This window comes from Pleurodeles waltl, chromosome 2_1 (genome assembly GCF_031143425.1).
Source record: "Pleurodeles waltl isolate 20211129_DDA chromosome 2_1, aPleWal1.hap1.20221129, whole genome shotgun sequence".
Lineage (NCBI taxonomy): Eukaryota > Metazoa > Chordata > Amphibia > Caudata > Salamandridae > Pleurodeles > Pleurodeles waltl.
The window spans coordinates 543,088,705-543,105,660 of NC_090438.1; the positions used below are offsets into that span (position 1 = coordinate 543,088,705).

Consider the following 16,956-nt stretch of genomic DNA (forward strand, 5'->3'; position numbering starts at 1 on the left):
TGTCTATGCCCAGGTATCCGTCTGGTTATTCACATATCACTCATCCTAATCCTGCAGCAGTGTGTCTCGTGGTGCTGATGCTGACCATAACAAGCTTTAATCTATTTTTTACACAGCTTTGTCTCCTTCATAAATATGTCTGACAACATTATGTACCAAAATGAATTTCTGGTGCAGCATACGCACATTTACATTTTGGTATCTTTAACCAACCCTCTTTCATTCAGAGAAACAGGAAATATGACAGGGTGCAAATTTGGCATAGACAGGTACCTGTATTATTGTGAAAGACATTCAACCTACAACTCTCAAACAGAAACTGGCTTTATAGTTATAATTTGCAATATTGGTGCTTCCCTGTCAGAGCAGTGCATAGCTATTTCACAAAGGATTGTAATGCAAAAGACTGAAAAAAGATTCATCACCCCTCTGTATACTATTTTAAATGATAGAAAATACTCCAGTTAAAAAAAAGGTACTCAACATCTGGACCAGGATCTCTGATCCACCCTGATGGGTACGAAGGGGATGCACCACTATAAATATATCATTACATTTTTTAGAACTACATAAATATTTATGTTATATATCATGTTATACTTTCACCTATATGCAAATTGATGACCCTGAAACCTAAATGAGAGACAAGTAATCAAGGTGTAATCCCTCTATAATACCCACATACCATAATAATTTGCATTCAGTCTACTCATTAGACATCATAAGGAACATAGCATAATGCCTATGGGAACCCATCAACATAATATAAGTGTTTGCAAGGACTGGTGAAGGTGACCTGTGGGAGCATTTTCAACTCTTAACTTTTTTGAATGTTTTATTACATCAACTAAGAAAGAAGATGTTGAGTAGTGACTAAGTCAACAAGGGGGCCTGGTTTTGAATCCAACTTGGCAGTTGACCTAAAATTTTGCATAACTGGGCAAATCACTTAATCTCTGATGATCTAATGCTGCCTTAAATGAAGGTAACTGTGTGTAATTCAAAGATTTAAGCCCTCACTTGATGTATGCAATCTTGCTTCGGCTTCCATCACTCCACATAATATACAGCTCTCTGTTGCCCTCCAGCTAAGTCTGTGCTATAACAATATCAACACATGTTATTACATTGTGAAGTTATCCTGCTTACTCCACTGAGTACGCCTTATTTTTTAACTCTTTGTGCTCTTTGTGAGCCCCCCTCATTTTGTGACATTCAGAGAGCAGTCCCATATAATATTCTTTATCCTAGTGCACATGTCACACTTTTATTAGGCTTCATTTAAGTCTACTTCTTGATGACTGTGAGAGCACTTTCTTGTGCTTACTGGGAGATACCCATACACATCTTCTTGTTCCATGGGCGTTTTTGTTTAATATGTGTCTTTAGCTGTTTTTGGTAATAGAAGATACTTTTCCAATAAGGCTTCAGGGCTTTATTTTATGAGTGTTAGACATGTACACATGCACATGACTCTCTCTCTGTACCAGCCATCTTGCAGATTTCCAATGGTCACAGGTGTGTCCGAGTGGAAATGAATGCCAAAGCCAATACATCTGGCAGTAATGTGCTGATGCATTAAATTACAGACAAGTAAAAATGCTATTTGCATATGTTGGCACATTAAATCCAGATATATTGGCAATGTGTTCTGTCATACTGGCTATGAGGAAGTTTCTACACACATTGCATGACGTGGTAGCTCCACCACTGTGACTTGAAGTCCGGGTCTAGTTGCATCCCTAGTCCCTGCCCAACCTTAATCCTTCAGAATAATTTTATCATTAATCCTGATTTATTTTCTATTAATTTTCTAATTTTCATTCACTAGATTTAAGTGACCATTCCAAACTTTCCTGCCCTGATGATGACCTCCTATTGGTTAGAGGTCAAAATGCTGTTGACTACAGACATCGTATAAACGAAAAACTTTTTTTACCCTAATTCAAGTAGTCACTTATGGAGTCAAGAATCACACATCTTTTATTCTGATGCACTTTTCACTTTCTATTCACAGTGGTACCCTTTCACGTTTGTGAGCACTTTCTCTCAAGTAATTATTGTTGGTTTTATTTTGTAAATAAATTGCATTCATTATACTTTGTTGTGGTTGGGTCGTGAACACTTTAGTCAGGTCATCAAACGTCTAAATTGCCGACAAATCATGATTTATACATCTTCTGTGGCTAGGGGTTGCATTCACCCAGTTATGAAGTGGTTATGTTTTGTATGAGTGTACTGTGAACAACTATTGTTTGTTTTACTTTACTATCCCAGGTTCCTGGTCTAGCAGAGTGGGCATACCTTTGTTTCCTTTACATAAAGATCCAGTGAGGACACTCGTGGTCTCAAGTGGTCCAGAAGGAACAGCAGATCAAGGCTGGTCATGGCCTTGTGATAAATGCTAAAAAGGAATCTTAAAAGCAATAAGCCTGTGGACTGGAAGCCGGTGCAAAGGATTTAGATATGAATTTCTCACAGAACAGGTAGCCCTAAAATTAGGTGAGAATGTATTTTTTGTATGAGCTGGAACTGATCAGTAATGAAAGAGACAAACATACACTGTATTGCAATAGATGGATATTTATGACATTACAACCAAATCCATGAAAGATGATCCTATAAATTACCAGGAGAAGAAAGCAAAAAAATGTAAGCATGGAAATTTGCACATGAAATGGAAAATGGTGTTGAAAAATAAACTCCAATTTAATGGCATTCATAACAGGGCCAGACTAAGGTGCCCCCAAGGTGCCTCCCCCAGGTTACAAAGCATGAGCAGTCATACACTGCTTAGGAATACTGGCCCCACACCCACTCGAGAGCTATGCCAATCCTCCAACATGTATGTTAACAAATTGTCTTTTTTTGGAGGCTTCTTCAAAGAAGGAGCTCAAGTTATACGTCAATAGAATTAGATAGCACTTCTTCAGGAAATTAGGCCAGTCCCTCGAAGCCACAGGGTTATGATGAAATCTCTTGTGGTGGTACATGCCCTCACTTTGACGGGTTAATGTCTAAGCAAGCTTGGCGTCATATCGACAACTCTTGTGGTGGCAACGAGAAGCACCAGAAGCCAGAGAGTTTTACAATATGATAAAGCACTTTCCATTTTTATTTCTAGAACTTAACATTTGTGTCCTAAATGTAATGGCAGAAAATGTCAACCTCTGCTCTCTAAATGTGATAGACAGCCATACAAGCTAATGAGTGAAGGGAGCTCACCCAAACAAGCAGTGGCTCAAGAGGGTTAACCAAATCCCTTTTCTGTATGGTATTTATTGTGTATGTGCGATTTAATACGCTGACATGAGGTGGGCAACAAAACTAAAACTGTCTGCATCCAGACCTAAAAAGGGGTTAACAGCATAAATGTCCAGGTTTCTGTCAGTCTGTTCAACCAGACTAATGTCGCATCAGGAAATGCATCTAGTGGCCAATAAGTGCTGAAAATAAGACATCCATGTTAAAGAATGCAATTTTTGTAATTTTATGATTGTAGATTTTGTGAAATAGGAGAAATGCATTCATCAGAAGAACCAGCAATCATCAGTCACACAAGTCTAGGGAATCTGTTGAGAGAGGGGGCAACAAATTTGACGATCACAGGGAAGTATCAGAAGAGCTTGTTGCAATTTAAACATCACCTGAGAGAGGGATAAAACAGCTGTGTGCAGATCCCTGCACCACGCCCTGCAGAAACGAGGACGAAAACTCACTCAAAATGTTCATCTAATAAATGGGTGTTGTTAGAATGTTCATGGAAAATGTGTATAAAAATTAATTTCAGCACTGGTGTATCTCACAGAATCGAAGATATGAAATTAAAACCACATAAACTGCATTATTCCAGCTGAAGGATTTTCAGACTTTGGCAGATGCCACGCACATGAAAGGCAATCTTACAGAACTCCTGGGTATGATGAAACTGCTGGTCCACTTACTGTCCAATATTACTTTTGACGGTCTCTGTGTCTTAGTGTTTGGAAGTGGTCATGGAAGAAGACCAAACCTAGGAGAGCCTTCTGTCATTCTCAGGTATCAGGTGTTTTGGATTCCAACTGGAAGATTTAATTAAAAAAACTAAAGCAAAAAAATCGGCCAAATGCAGGTGGCTCATGCTGCAATGAAAACATTGTGCCAGAGGAGGGCTTCCTCTTCCTTGAGATACTTTGCTCCGTTAGATCATGATTCCAGACACTGTAGTAGAAGAAGTGATCAGGAGTTATTGAATGCGAAAAATCCAACCCTCCTCCCACTGACATCTGTTCTCTCTCAATCAAATGATGTCACTCAACTCACATCCTACATGCCCGGAAGAAGGACACCTATCTGCATTTAAGGACCTCTTCAAATTTTCATTAATGTGGCCATTGTTACAGGTTTATTTGTTTCAAGAGATCCAGTGTTGGAAATACCTTATACTTATGTACAGGTAAAGAATTCAATCCCCACAAAAGATTGTTCCTGGATGTTGTGTCATTAATTTTCTGAGGATGTTTTTCCAGGAAGTGCAAGCTTATACTGACATGCCTGAGAATGGATGGCGGTAACCCAGACACCTAAGTAGAGCAGAGACAAGCTTTCTCTTAGAAATTCAATGATGACCTTTCTGAGGAATTGCTTGAGAATAAGGAGTCCTGCCTGAGTGAGGGGAAAGGCGCAAACCAACCCTGTAGAGGAGCAGACCACTGGTGTGGACAGAAACAGCTGACCCTGGTGCTGTGACCCGTCCACCAGAGATTCGCAAACCATGTGACTGCCATGCTCTAGTCTGGGAGCCAGCCATTGAGCTCCTCAGGGAACCACATCATTTCTAAAGCATGCCTGAGCAGTCTTCACAGGCCCAAAGTGTGCATGATCGATCTAACTAACTGAAGCTGGGATCAGTGTTGCCCCATGGCACCTACTGAAGCCACGACCTTGGCACTATTTGCCTTATGGCCCAGTGGTCACTTCTTCCCCAGAAGAAGCCTGAAACCAGAAGTGCCCACCCTAGATTTCCGCACCAACCAGCCTGGTGGCTAGTCCAGCACTGATGCAAGGTGTCCCAAACAGATTACACCTCTCTGACACATGTAGCTGCTGCTATGTACTTTTGCCAAGGAGCTGCTTGGCTGCTGTCATTCTATAGACATGTGCACCCAATTAGTCTTGATCACTGTGCCCCAAAGCACGTTGGTCTCTCGGAGCACACCAAGGAGACTCTAGTGCAACTATCATTGTTACTCACTAGAGCGGAAGAACCAGTCCCTCTGAGATCATGAGGCCCTTCTGTTGTTGACTGTGGTCAGAACCCAGAAGAAGGCTGTTGTCATAAGGCAGCCACTGCTGCAGCTGTCCTAAGGGTTTTGCAGCATGGCCTGCACCCACCCATTCTGAATGGTACTGGCACATGACCCAACGGTGGCCCAGCACCACTCCAGTAAGCCAGGCTGTAAGCAGGAGGCCTACAATGGAACCTCCACCACTCAGAGAAATGGGTGAGAGACTATTCAGCTGTCTAAAGCTGAAAAGAAATGCACCTGCACTGGTAACTATGCCACCTGGTTATACACTATCAGAGAAGGGGAAGAGGGCAAAGTGCATGGGGGCCTAACTTTGAAGCATATTAGACCTTCGGTTGTCTGTGGACTCACACCTGTTCATCGAGTACCTGGGACATTTTTATAATTGTGTAGTATTGTGCCATACTGCATAACAAAGTACTTTTCTTTTATAAAAGAGAATCTCTAGGTTGGACATGTACATTATTGTGCTGCTGTGTGCATTGTTAAGTTCTGAGCCTATTGTACCCCCACCCACACTAACCTCCATGAAAAGCCTGCGTGTGCTTGCTATCACTAGCACTAAGAGACAAGAGCTAAAGGGGTTTTACTTGGCCCAGATTTCCACAGCTATAGTAGGGCAGACCCTGGGACAATAATGACAAATGATCCCAGTCCCCATGGTTGTGGCCCAGCAGCTCCTGCCTGCCTGCCCCACTGCCCCCAAATAAGGTCTAACATGAGTCTTTGCGTAGTTTCTGAAAAACATCTGTGTGGAATTTCAGTGGGGTTGTTATGTAAGACATACATGTTGGGCAGGGAGATAATTTTAAATTGGGGTAGCTTCCCGGAGATTCAGATGGGAAGGGAGTTCCAGTGGATAAGATCCATGGGAATGGACCTCATGAGAAAAGCTAGATTGACGTTCCTTGCTAGCTATGGGTTATTATTAAAAAAGGAACTCCAAGTATCTGAAGCTGTTATGTACAATAGGCAGAACAGGTTTTCCAGTTTACTTCCTCCTGTAATAGATGAATGATTGACTTGATCCACTTAACTAATATACTCAAAACCACCCCAAACCTCACAAGGATTTCCATGAATCACTGGTCTGTCCATCTAAGGTACCAAGCATATAGGGACAGGGAATCTGCATAAGGAGAGGCTGTTGTTCCTCCGCACCTCAATGCAGCAGGGGTTTAATGGCTTTGGTGAACAACAGCACAGAGAAGGAATGACCCTGGAATGTGCCTCTTTAGACTGAAAATTGCAGTGCAGTGCAAAGTTAAGCCTAACATGAGTAGATGGATTAGTATATCAAAGTTGGATGTACATCAGAAACTTGTGGCACATGGCAATGGTCCCAAACATAAGGTTGCATCCTAGTTACAGACTTGATACTTGAAGAACCATAGAAGGTAGCCACAAGAATGCTTGCTAGCACATATTACCCTAGCCGCAGACCCATTACCTCTCATTTAAAAGCATTCAGACACTGATGATCAACACTCATCTAGTCCTCTATGTGTAGGAGGAAATCTTCAATCAATCACTCTCAGCGCTATTTTTTTAACAAGTTTGTACTGGCTAATAACTTTCAGCTTTATCCAGCATTTTGAGGCATAATTGCGAGCTCACAATATTCTTGTGTAAGCTACACTTACAACTTCTATGTTTTGCACCTTCAAGGCACATAAATGTTAAAGGCGATATGCAATGAAGCTGATACCCGAACAACATACAATACCAAGTGTACTTTGAGAATATAAAAGAAAAACGTTTCATCTGATGGGTGTGCTCAATAAGAAAGAAAGCACAGTTTTATGCTGTTCAATATCTACATTCTTCCTGGGAACACATTAAGACTGTAACATAGACTACAGATAGTGAAATCAAAATCAAGGCACAAGCACAAGTCTGGTTCCTTGCCTTTAGCAGTTGTATTCTAATCTGCAGTTCATTGTGGAGGCAAAGGTGGAACCTATATTGGCAATTAGTCAACAACTTATTTATTTTGAGACAGGGTGATAACTGTGCAGTTGTTGCAGTTTTTAAGGCTACAGCATCACCTGAAAGACAAGACGTGGGTATGAAATTGACCAGAAGCCAGGGGTCTACACCTGTTTTTTTTGGTTGGTTAATTTCTACACACTGGAGCTTGCAATGTATTTCCCACAGCTGATGGACATATTGATGAGTGGAAAAAGGAGAGGAGCATTATTCATAGGTGTTGTGATTCTTGCGCTCAGTGACACTGGCATTTAGCCTCCATTGTGTCACTGCGTTCGAGCATAGCAACGGGGGCAGAAGGGATTCGAGGTTCTAGGGAGGGACGGTTGTTCATGGTGTGCAGTCGGATGTTCAAGGAGCGCTGTGCCGGCTTGTAATGTTGGGGTCGTTTCTGTAACGAATAAACTCGCCTTTGAACTTACTTGGATACTGTCATCTTAACAATTTTGGCGATGAGGAACCCCTACCACGGACCTACACGCCTTCAGTTGGGAGTTTTCGTGCGTCTGCTGGATCAGCGACAGGACATTCATCGTTTCAGCTGGCTGCTGCTGCTTTTGACAATGGTGAGCGGGGTGTTCGCTGACGGATACTTGTAGTTTTTTTTCTTTTTTACCGTCGGACAGCCTGCACGCTCCCGTCGCTGAGGACCTTTCAAACAGGGCCGTTTGGCATGCGCACTGCTTCACGCGCGCTCTGTTGTCTTACCAGTATGAACGTCTAGCGTCCTGATATGCACGCGCTGAGGTGAGCACGCAGGACTATTCACAGTCGGACATTTAAACACATTTCGATTCCGGTCTATTCTTCTGAATGTATTTCACTATAAGAGGTATAAACTTTCATTTTATGTGTCTTGATCGGTAGTATTCGATCAACAATAATAAATACATTAATATACAATACAACGTTTGTTGGGACCTGAAAAATACAAATTCTTTTTGGGCTGTATAAAAAACAACAACAAAAAAAAAAAAGTAAACCAATTCACATCTGAAATTAATTTACACTTCGTAACTTTCCTTCAGTTTTTTTTTTTAATAATACCTATGGCTTCTGGAAACATTTGGAATATTTCTGCACCGGAACCTTTTATGCCTAAGGATGGAGAACCCTTGCTGAAATGGGAAGAGTGGAGAGAATATTTTGAGAATTATATTTCTACATTTGAGGATGAAGAAGAGCTCACACCGGTGAAGAAAAAGAAAATATTGTTGCATTGCTTGGGCGCAAAAGGTTTTAAAACTTATAACAGTATACATAGAAAAATGAGATCACTAGATCAAGGTGACGTTTATAGTCACGCTCTTGAAGATCTTACTGAGTATTTTAAACCCACGGTGTGTGTAGCTGTGGATCGGTACCAATTTTTCCATAGGAAGCAACAACAGGAAGAATCTGTGGAAGACTTTGTGGCAGCACCTAAAAATTTGGCACTTTCTTGCAAATTTGAAAACTTACATGATGATTTGATCAGAGACCAAGTGATAATGCACACAGCAAACCCTCATATACAAGAGAAACTATGGGCGAGAGGAGAAGCGTCATTACAGGAGGTCATTGAAATAGTTAAGACTGCTGAATTAACAGGAAGATGTGCCAAAGCTGTATTGCGCAACGAGGATAAGACTTTGTCAAAACTCCATTAATTTTGTGAAGAAAGGCAACAAAGTCCATAGTAGCGCTAGTGGATCTTTACGCAAAGATAGACCAGATGTGTTTGTAAAAGACAAGAGATCTTGTTTTAGATGCAGCAGCAAGTTTCATTTGGCTAATGATAAGAAATGTCCTGCTCGCAATCAGAAATGTTCAAATTGCGGAGTTTTGGGACATTTTGCTAGAGTTTGTGGTAAAAAGAAATTGGGTGTTCATGAAACATATGTTAAGTGTGTGAATGAGTGTGATTTGCATGAAAATAGTTCGTCTGAAGATTCTGATTCTAACTTATGCATTTTGAATGTGATTGACATTGAGCAAAATGCAAAAGGTAATGGCAGTAGACCTTTATGTCAAATTTCGATTGAAGGCATTGACATTTCTGTAGTTTCTGACTCAGGTTCTCCTTACACGATTGTCAATAGAGAAGTTTGGCGGAAATATTTTGAACCAGTGTTGGGAAGCTGTTTTGAAGTTGCCGACATTGCTCCAAAAACTTTCACTGGTGAATCCATTAATCTAGTGGGTTATAAAAACTTTTATTTAAATTTAAACATAAGATTGCTATGTGCAAGGTGTATGTTGCTGACACAGGGCCATCTGTGCTTGGATGGAGGGACTAAGGAGAACTTGGTATAGTTTTGGATCCCAGTAGTGCAACCCATGTGGCCTGTTGTTCAGCAAGATGCAGAATTTGTAGGAGGAGTTGCAAAAAAAATTCCTAATGTTGTTTCAGGTAACATAGGGAAACTTAATGGTTTCCAACTAAGCTACAATTGAAAGCAAATGCTACTCCATGCATACATAAAGTCAGATGTATTCCAATCTCGGTAAGGAAACAGGTAGAGGAGGAGTTACACAAGTTACAGAAGGATGGTATTATCGAACCTGTAGAGTCTTCAGAGTGGGTTTCAACTTTGGTAGTTGTTAAAAAAAATGGAAAACTGAGGTTATGTGTTGACCTTAGGGATCTCAACAAGAGTATAGTAGTGGATCAGTTTCCTTTACCCAGGATTAATGAAATGCTAGCTAGAACCAAAGGTTCTCTAGTATAGACCTTAAAGCTGCATATCACCAAATTCCATTACATGCAGATAAGAGGAGTTTGACATCTTTCATAACCCCTTTTGGTTGTTTTAGGTTCAAGAGAGTACCTTTTGGGTTAGCCTCTGCAGCTGCCATGTTTCAGCGATTGATGCATAAGGTGTTGTCAGGCATGAGAAATTTACTGATTTCTCAGGACGATATTTTGATAATGGGAAAACATTTGAAGGAACATAACTGGGTTCTTGATGAAGTTTTGCAAAGACTAAGCTTGCATGGTTTAACAGCTAAAATTATAAAAGTGCAAGTTTGCTGAAAATAAAATAAACTATTTAGGTCACGAGACCTCGGAAGTAGGCATCAAACCTAAATCAGAATTGGTGGAAGCAGTGAGGTGAGGAAAGCACCTAGACCTCAGTCCAAGGATGATGTAAGGGCTTTTTTTTAGGTCTAGCCGAATTTTATGCCAAATTTGTACACAATTTTTCTGAAAAAAACTTTTGCTTTGTGACATCTTCTTAAAACTAGCAGCAAATTTGTGTGGGATGAACAGTGTGATAATGCATTTGAAGTTATCAAAAGTGAGATTGCTAGTGCTCCACCATTGCATAGTTTTGATCCCATGTTACAAAGTATTGTGACCACAGATGCCAGTTCCAAGGGTATTGGTGCCACTCTATCTCAAATTGACAGTCGGGATGTTGAGAGAATAATAGCTTTTGCCTCACATTCGATTACTCCCACTGAAGAAAGATATTCTGTATTTGAACGTGAAACATTAGCTTATGTATGGGGATTGGAACACTATAGACACTACATTTGGGGTTACCATGTATTGTTGAGGTGTGATCATAAGCCCCTCACAAAAGTGTTGACGACAAATGGTTTAGTTACAGCTTCACCTCGCATAGCTTGCATGTCTGTTAGACTTTTGGATTTTAATTACAGCATACAACATGTTCCGGGTGTCAAAAATATAGTTGCAGATTTTTTAAGCAGAGTGCCATTACCTGCGCAGGATTGTGAGGAGGTTGATCTTGACTCATTTACAGTCGCAAATATTGTGGCTGATTTACCGGGCATCTCTAAGGTGGAGTGGGAACAAGCACTTATTCAGGATGATTTGCTTATTGTTGTGAGTGAGTATATTAGGAAGGGATGGCCAAAAAAGCACATGTTAGATCAGAAGATTTGTGAGTTTTGGGAGTTGAGAGATGAACTTTCTTTAGAAGGTAGTTTACTATTGAGGAATGGCAGAGTTATTCCCCCAAGTTGTTTAAGACAAAGAATTGTTGATTTATGTCATGAGGGACATTAAGGCATTGGGAAGACCAAAAAAAAGGTAAAATGTGCGTATTGGTGGCCTGGATTGGATTCAGATATTGAAAAGAAAGTTAGGAACTGTCAGGCTTGTTTTAATTCTGATAAGTCACAGGTAACATTAAAACCACCTTTGCATCCATTGAGGTGTCCGGATGGACCTTGGGAACGGATTGGAATTGATGTTGCTGGACCGATAATGTATAATGACAAGCAAAAGTTTTTACTGGTGTTGATTGACCATTTTACCAAATGGCCTGAACTGGAGATTGTTAACAAGGCAGATGTTGAATCTATAATTTGTTTTTTGGACAAAGTGTTTTTGAGAGAGGGTCTACCTAAATACATCGTCAGTGATAATGGTCCACAATTTGTTTCACATACTTTCAAGGAGTTTTGGGAAATAAAAGGTGTTTTGCATAACACCACTTCTTTATATCACCCAGCGGGTAATGGTGCAGTTGAGAGGTTTAATCGAGTGATTAAGAGCGTCATTCAGTTGGCCAACAACAGTAATGAGGATTGGAAGAGCGAATTAATGAGAAATTTGTGGTCCTACAGAACTACGCCCTGTGACTCTACTGTATTTTCCCCTTTTGTATTGATGAGAGGTAGGATTCCAGTGGGGAAAGATAATGTAGGTTGGTTGATTGGAGGTAAAAAAGTGGACTGGACTATTAAACAAGTTACACAGAATATTAAGAGCTCCTAAGAACGAGGTAAACATTATTTTGATGCAAAACACAAGTGTATAGAATAGATCATTAAAATTGGGGATTGGGTGAAGGTTAAGAAACCTGGTTTCATTAGGAAAGGTTGCAATCGATTTTCAGATCCTCTGAGGGTGGAAAAGATTTACTGTAATTCAGTTTTGTTGAGCGATGGGAAGGTTTGGCATTTGTCGTCTTTATATATTTGTGGTAATGGGGATTCTTTTCCAGCTGAGAAGAAAAAGGAGGAAGACAGTCCTGCACAGGAAGTCAGTCCTGCACACAAGGAATGCAAATTTGATTGGCTGATGGACTGTAAGAAGACAAATCATTTGGATTTTGGCCATTTGGCTAATGAACAGTCAGTCTTGAATAGTCAGACGGAGAACTGTGCTGAGAAAATCAGTAGATGTGGTCAGAAAACCAAGCAGGTTTCAAGATTATGTTTGCACTGTACTATGAGTTATTTTGTTAACGTATTGTTTTTTTTGGTGGATATATTTTCGGCTGGGTTGAAATGCATACATGCACATGTTTTACTGTTTTGTTTTGTTAAGGGGAAGATGTGTTGTGATGCTTGCGCTCAGTGACACTGGCATTTAGCCTCCATTGTGTCCCTGCGTTCGAGCATAGCAACGGGGGCAGAAGGGATTTGAGGTTCTAGGGAGAGACGGTTGCTCATGGTGCACAGTCGGATGTTCAGGGAGCGCTGTGCCGGCTTGTTATGTCGGGGTAGTTTCTGTAACAAATAAACTCGCCTTTGAACTTACTTGGATACTGTCATCTTAACAAGAGGGTCATTCTTGGCTATTCTAAAAATGCAGCTTTTATACCCAGGGCCACAAGAATTGAACAATATTAAGGCACTGGCTACATATCATTTAATGAAGGGGCAACATTTGGAAATGTGGCTTCTCTTCTAAGGACCATAGCATCTAAAAAGATGTTCCCTGTAACATCTACAAGCAATCAGTAATTGTCAAAGTGTATTGCCTGGCAGTACTTGGATACCACCTACCCCAGGTATATGAACAACTGAAGTGGAACCCTCAGATTGGCTTTGGCCAAATCTAACGGGCTTCTTCTTTAATTGCTGGATACTGCAATTAAGGGGATACATCAAACCTTCTCCTTATATGCAACAAAGATTTGGAACTTGCTCCTAATCTAGATTTGTCTGAGTTTTCCATCCTTTACTTCGTGAAGGACGTGTAGACTCAGTTGTTGTACCTCCATTCACCAACACTTCTCAATATATTGTAAACCTTACTTTCCTTTCCTGGTAATGTTCTTTTTGTTCCACATTTCTTATATACCCTCTTGATGCTACTCACTACTCTGCTGCAATCCTGTTATTATTGTACAGTGCTCTGCCGATTTATAGGTGAGTCAGTCCTAGATGTCCTTGTTGGACCTGGCCCTTTTTGCAGGGTTATCCCCAAACTTTTTGCCTTCTTGCTTCTATTTTTCCTGACCTGTTTTTGTTGGTTTAGGACTCTGGGCACTTTACCACTGCTGACCAGTTCTAAAGTGCAAGTGCTCTCTGTCTAAATTGTACTGGTGATTGGTTTATCCATGACTGGCATATTTGATTTACTAAGTCCCTACTATAGTGCACCATGTGTGCACAGGGCCGGTAAATCAAATGCTACTCATGGGCCTGCAGCACTGATTGGGCCACCTGCATGAGTAGCCTTATAAACATGTCTCAGACCTGCCACTGCAGTCTCTGTGTGGGCAGTTTTAAACTGACACATCGACCTGGCAAGTGCACCCACTTGCCAGGCCCAAACCTTCCTTTTTACTCAGTGTAAGCCACTACTTAGGCGGCCCTTGGGCAGGGTGCAGTGTATTTAAAAGGTACGATATGTGCAGGTGTGTTTTACATGTCCTGATAGTGAAATACTGCTAAATTCGTTTTTCACTATTGCAAGGCCTATCTCTCCCATAGGGTAACATGGGGATTGCCTTGAAACATCTTTTAAATGTAATTTCTCATTGGGAGCAGACAGAGATTTGAAGTTTGGGGTCTCTGAACTCACACTTTAAAAATACATCTTTCAGTGAACTTGGTTTTTAAATTCTAAGTTTGAAATGCCACTTTTAGAAAGTGGGCATTTTCTTGCTTAACTATTCTGCGCCTCTGCCAGTCTGTGGAATACACATCTGTGTCAGGATGACAGTTAGGCTGCTTGTGAATTCACTTTAGACAGCCACACAAAGGGAGCAGAGGTGTGCCCTGGCTTTCCTGATGGGTCTTCATGAGCTAGAGTGGTGGGAGGAGCTGACACTCGCTCCTGAATAGACTGTGTCTGTTCTTATACAAAGCAGTCTTCAACCCCCTGGAGTGTGTCTAGGGCCAGGACCGAAAAGGCAGGGTCTTGTTATGCAGGGACTTTCTTTGAAGTTTGCCTATTTCAAAGGCAAAAATGGGTTTAATTACTGGACCTCTAACCCCACAAAGTTAGAACACTTCTGAACTGAGGACATTCTGCTAGGACAGAGAGCTGGGTGGTGTAGGAGGGACTGCCACACTTTCTGTTGCTTTGTTGTGCTTGCCTGGTTCTCCAAGGGCTTGAACTGGTTCTCCAAGGACTTGAACTGAACTTGCCTCCTGTTAAGAAGTCTCAGGGACATCAAGACTTCATCTACCAGTGCCTGAGCTCTTCTGCTGAGAGTCCTAGCTTGCCAAGTGGTGCTTATTCCAGTCCCTAGGCCCTTGGACGTGTGAGCTGGTGACCTGAAGAAGAAACTTCACACACCAGAGCGCTGCGGCTCAAAAATCAACGCAGCACTTGTCTCGCGGCTGCAGAATCGATGCAGCGCCTGTTTCACTGCGTGTCCATCAACACAATGCATCTGGATTTTCAACACATTGCCCCCGGAGCGTCAGTTTCTCATCGACCCCGGACCGCAGTAAGGAACTGAGGCTGCGGGTCCGGAAATTAATGCATCGCCCTTCCTGACAGGAAAGAATTGACACATCACCTCCCCTGCCAGTAAGGAACCAACACATCACTTTGCTTTTCAGCGCCTCACCTTTCTAGCGGCCTCCATCGTCTTTGTTTTTGACGCATCCCAGATACTTTGGGCTAAAGAGGTACATCCATTGATTCCTATGAACTTAGACTCATTTAAACCTTTAAAATGTGATATCTTTACTTGTGTATGTTTGTCGTTTTGGTCTTGTTTTACTTAGATACATAGGCCCTCATTCCAAGCACCGCCAACAGGCTGGCGGTGCTTCCAGGGCTATTCTGACCGCAGCGGTAAAGGGGAACCAGCGGTTTCCTGACGGTTTTCCCCTGGCCTAGGGAATCCTCCATGGCGGCGCTGCTTGCAGCGCCGCCATGGGGATTCCGACCCCCTTCCCGCCAGCCTGTTTCTGGCGGTTTTCACCGCCAGAACCAGGATGGCGGGAACGGGTGTCGTGGGGCCCCTGGGGGCCCCTGCACTGCCCATGCCAGTGGCATGGGCAGTGCAGGGGCCCCCTAACAGGGCCCCACAAAGATTTTCACGGTGTGCTTAGCAGACAGTGAAAATCGCGATGGGTGCCACTGCACCCGTCGCACCCCTGCAACTCCGCCGGCTCCATTCGGAGCTGGCTTCATTGTTGCAGGGGCTTTCCCGCTGGGCTGGCGGGCGCTCTTTTGGAGGGCGACCGCCGGCCCAGCGGGAAAGTTGGAATGGCCACCGCGGTCTTTTGACCGCGGGGCGGTCATTCGGCGGGGGAACTTTGGAATGACCCTCATAGTGCCTATTTTTCTAAGCTGGTGTGAAGTACTTTTGTGGTGTTTTCACTGCGTTACTGTGTGTGTGTGTGTGTGTGTGTGTACAAATACTTTACACATTGTTTCTAAGATAAGCCTGACTGCTCGTGCCAAGCTACCAAGGGGATGAGCAGGGGTTATCTTAGGCATGTGACTCCCTTACCCTGACTAGAGTGAGGGTGCCTACTTGGACGGGGTGCAAACCACTTCCAAGTAGAGACCCCATTTCTAACAGTCCTATACATAGATGCAATGCTTTGACTTAAAGAAGTCAATTTTGAAATAAAAGGTGACCCATTAAAGTTTTCAAAGGACAGAGAACATATATACTAAGACTGAATACTTCCCAGTGACTCAACATTCTAAGTTTCATCCCCACAGTTAGAGTTCCCAGTCCCTTGAATTCCACAATGACAGCAGCCTCAGACTCAAGATTACAGACCTGCGAGTCGAGTCCCATGTAGGAAATCTTCACTCCCTGGATAGCCCATCAACAATGTTCTGATTCTAAGGATAATGTATCAATCTACATATATGAACAGATGTGAACTTAAAAGTTTCAGGCTGTTTCCAAATCTTTTAGACACTTCATATGATCGACAATGATACTAAACCATGGGAAATATGTTCTTTGGGTTTAGAAATGAGAATTTCGTTTGAATCTGGCGTAGAGATAAATGTGCTGCACTAAGAGTTGTTTTCAGGTAAGTTTAGAAGCTGCCTATTACACTTGCATTTATGATAGGCTGTGCTGACAATGCAGATGTAATGAAATACTATCTTTTTTTCCAGAAAACCCCCTTCGAGGTGTATTTCCTGTTTATTTCAGGAAACTGCTGACCCGAAATTCAGGGTCTCTGGAAAAGGCCCAGGGTTAATGTAATGATGATTGCCTCCATATTTAAGAATATTCAATGTTTGTGTTGTATCTTTGTTTTAATGTTATAATGTTAAGGAAGGTATTCCCATGTTGTCGGGCTCGCGCTAGCTAGGCGCGCGAGCCAGAGAACAGGGGAATGTTAGGTAGGTAATGTTCGGGGGAGTTGGGAGACGGTTGGTGGAGAGCGGACCGGAGGAGTGGATGTAACCGGTCCTTGTGCTGCAGCCGGGGCTCTGTATTAGGAATAAACTGATTTTTCTCACCGTGATCTTACTGCCGATGTTTCCTTATTCTAACTA

At 42.1% G+C, this 16,956-nt stretch overlaps 1 protein-coding gene across 4 annotated transcripts in view; it reads right to left on the reverse strand.

Moving 5' to 3' along the window:
* UBP1 (upstream binding protein 1) overlaps positions 1-16,956 on the reverse strand; it is a 528,279-nt gene that overhangs the window by 421,861 nt on the left and 89,462 nt on the right. The window lies entirely within an intron of this gene.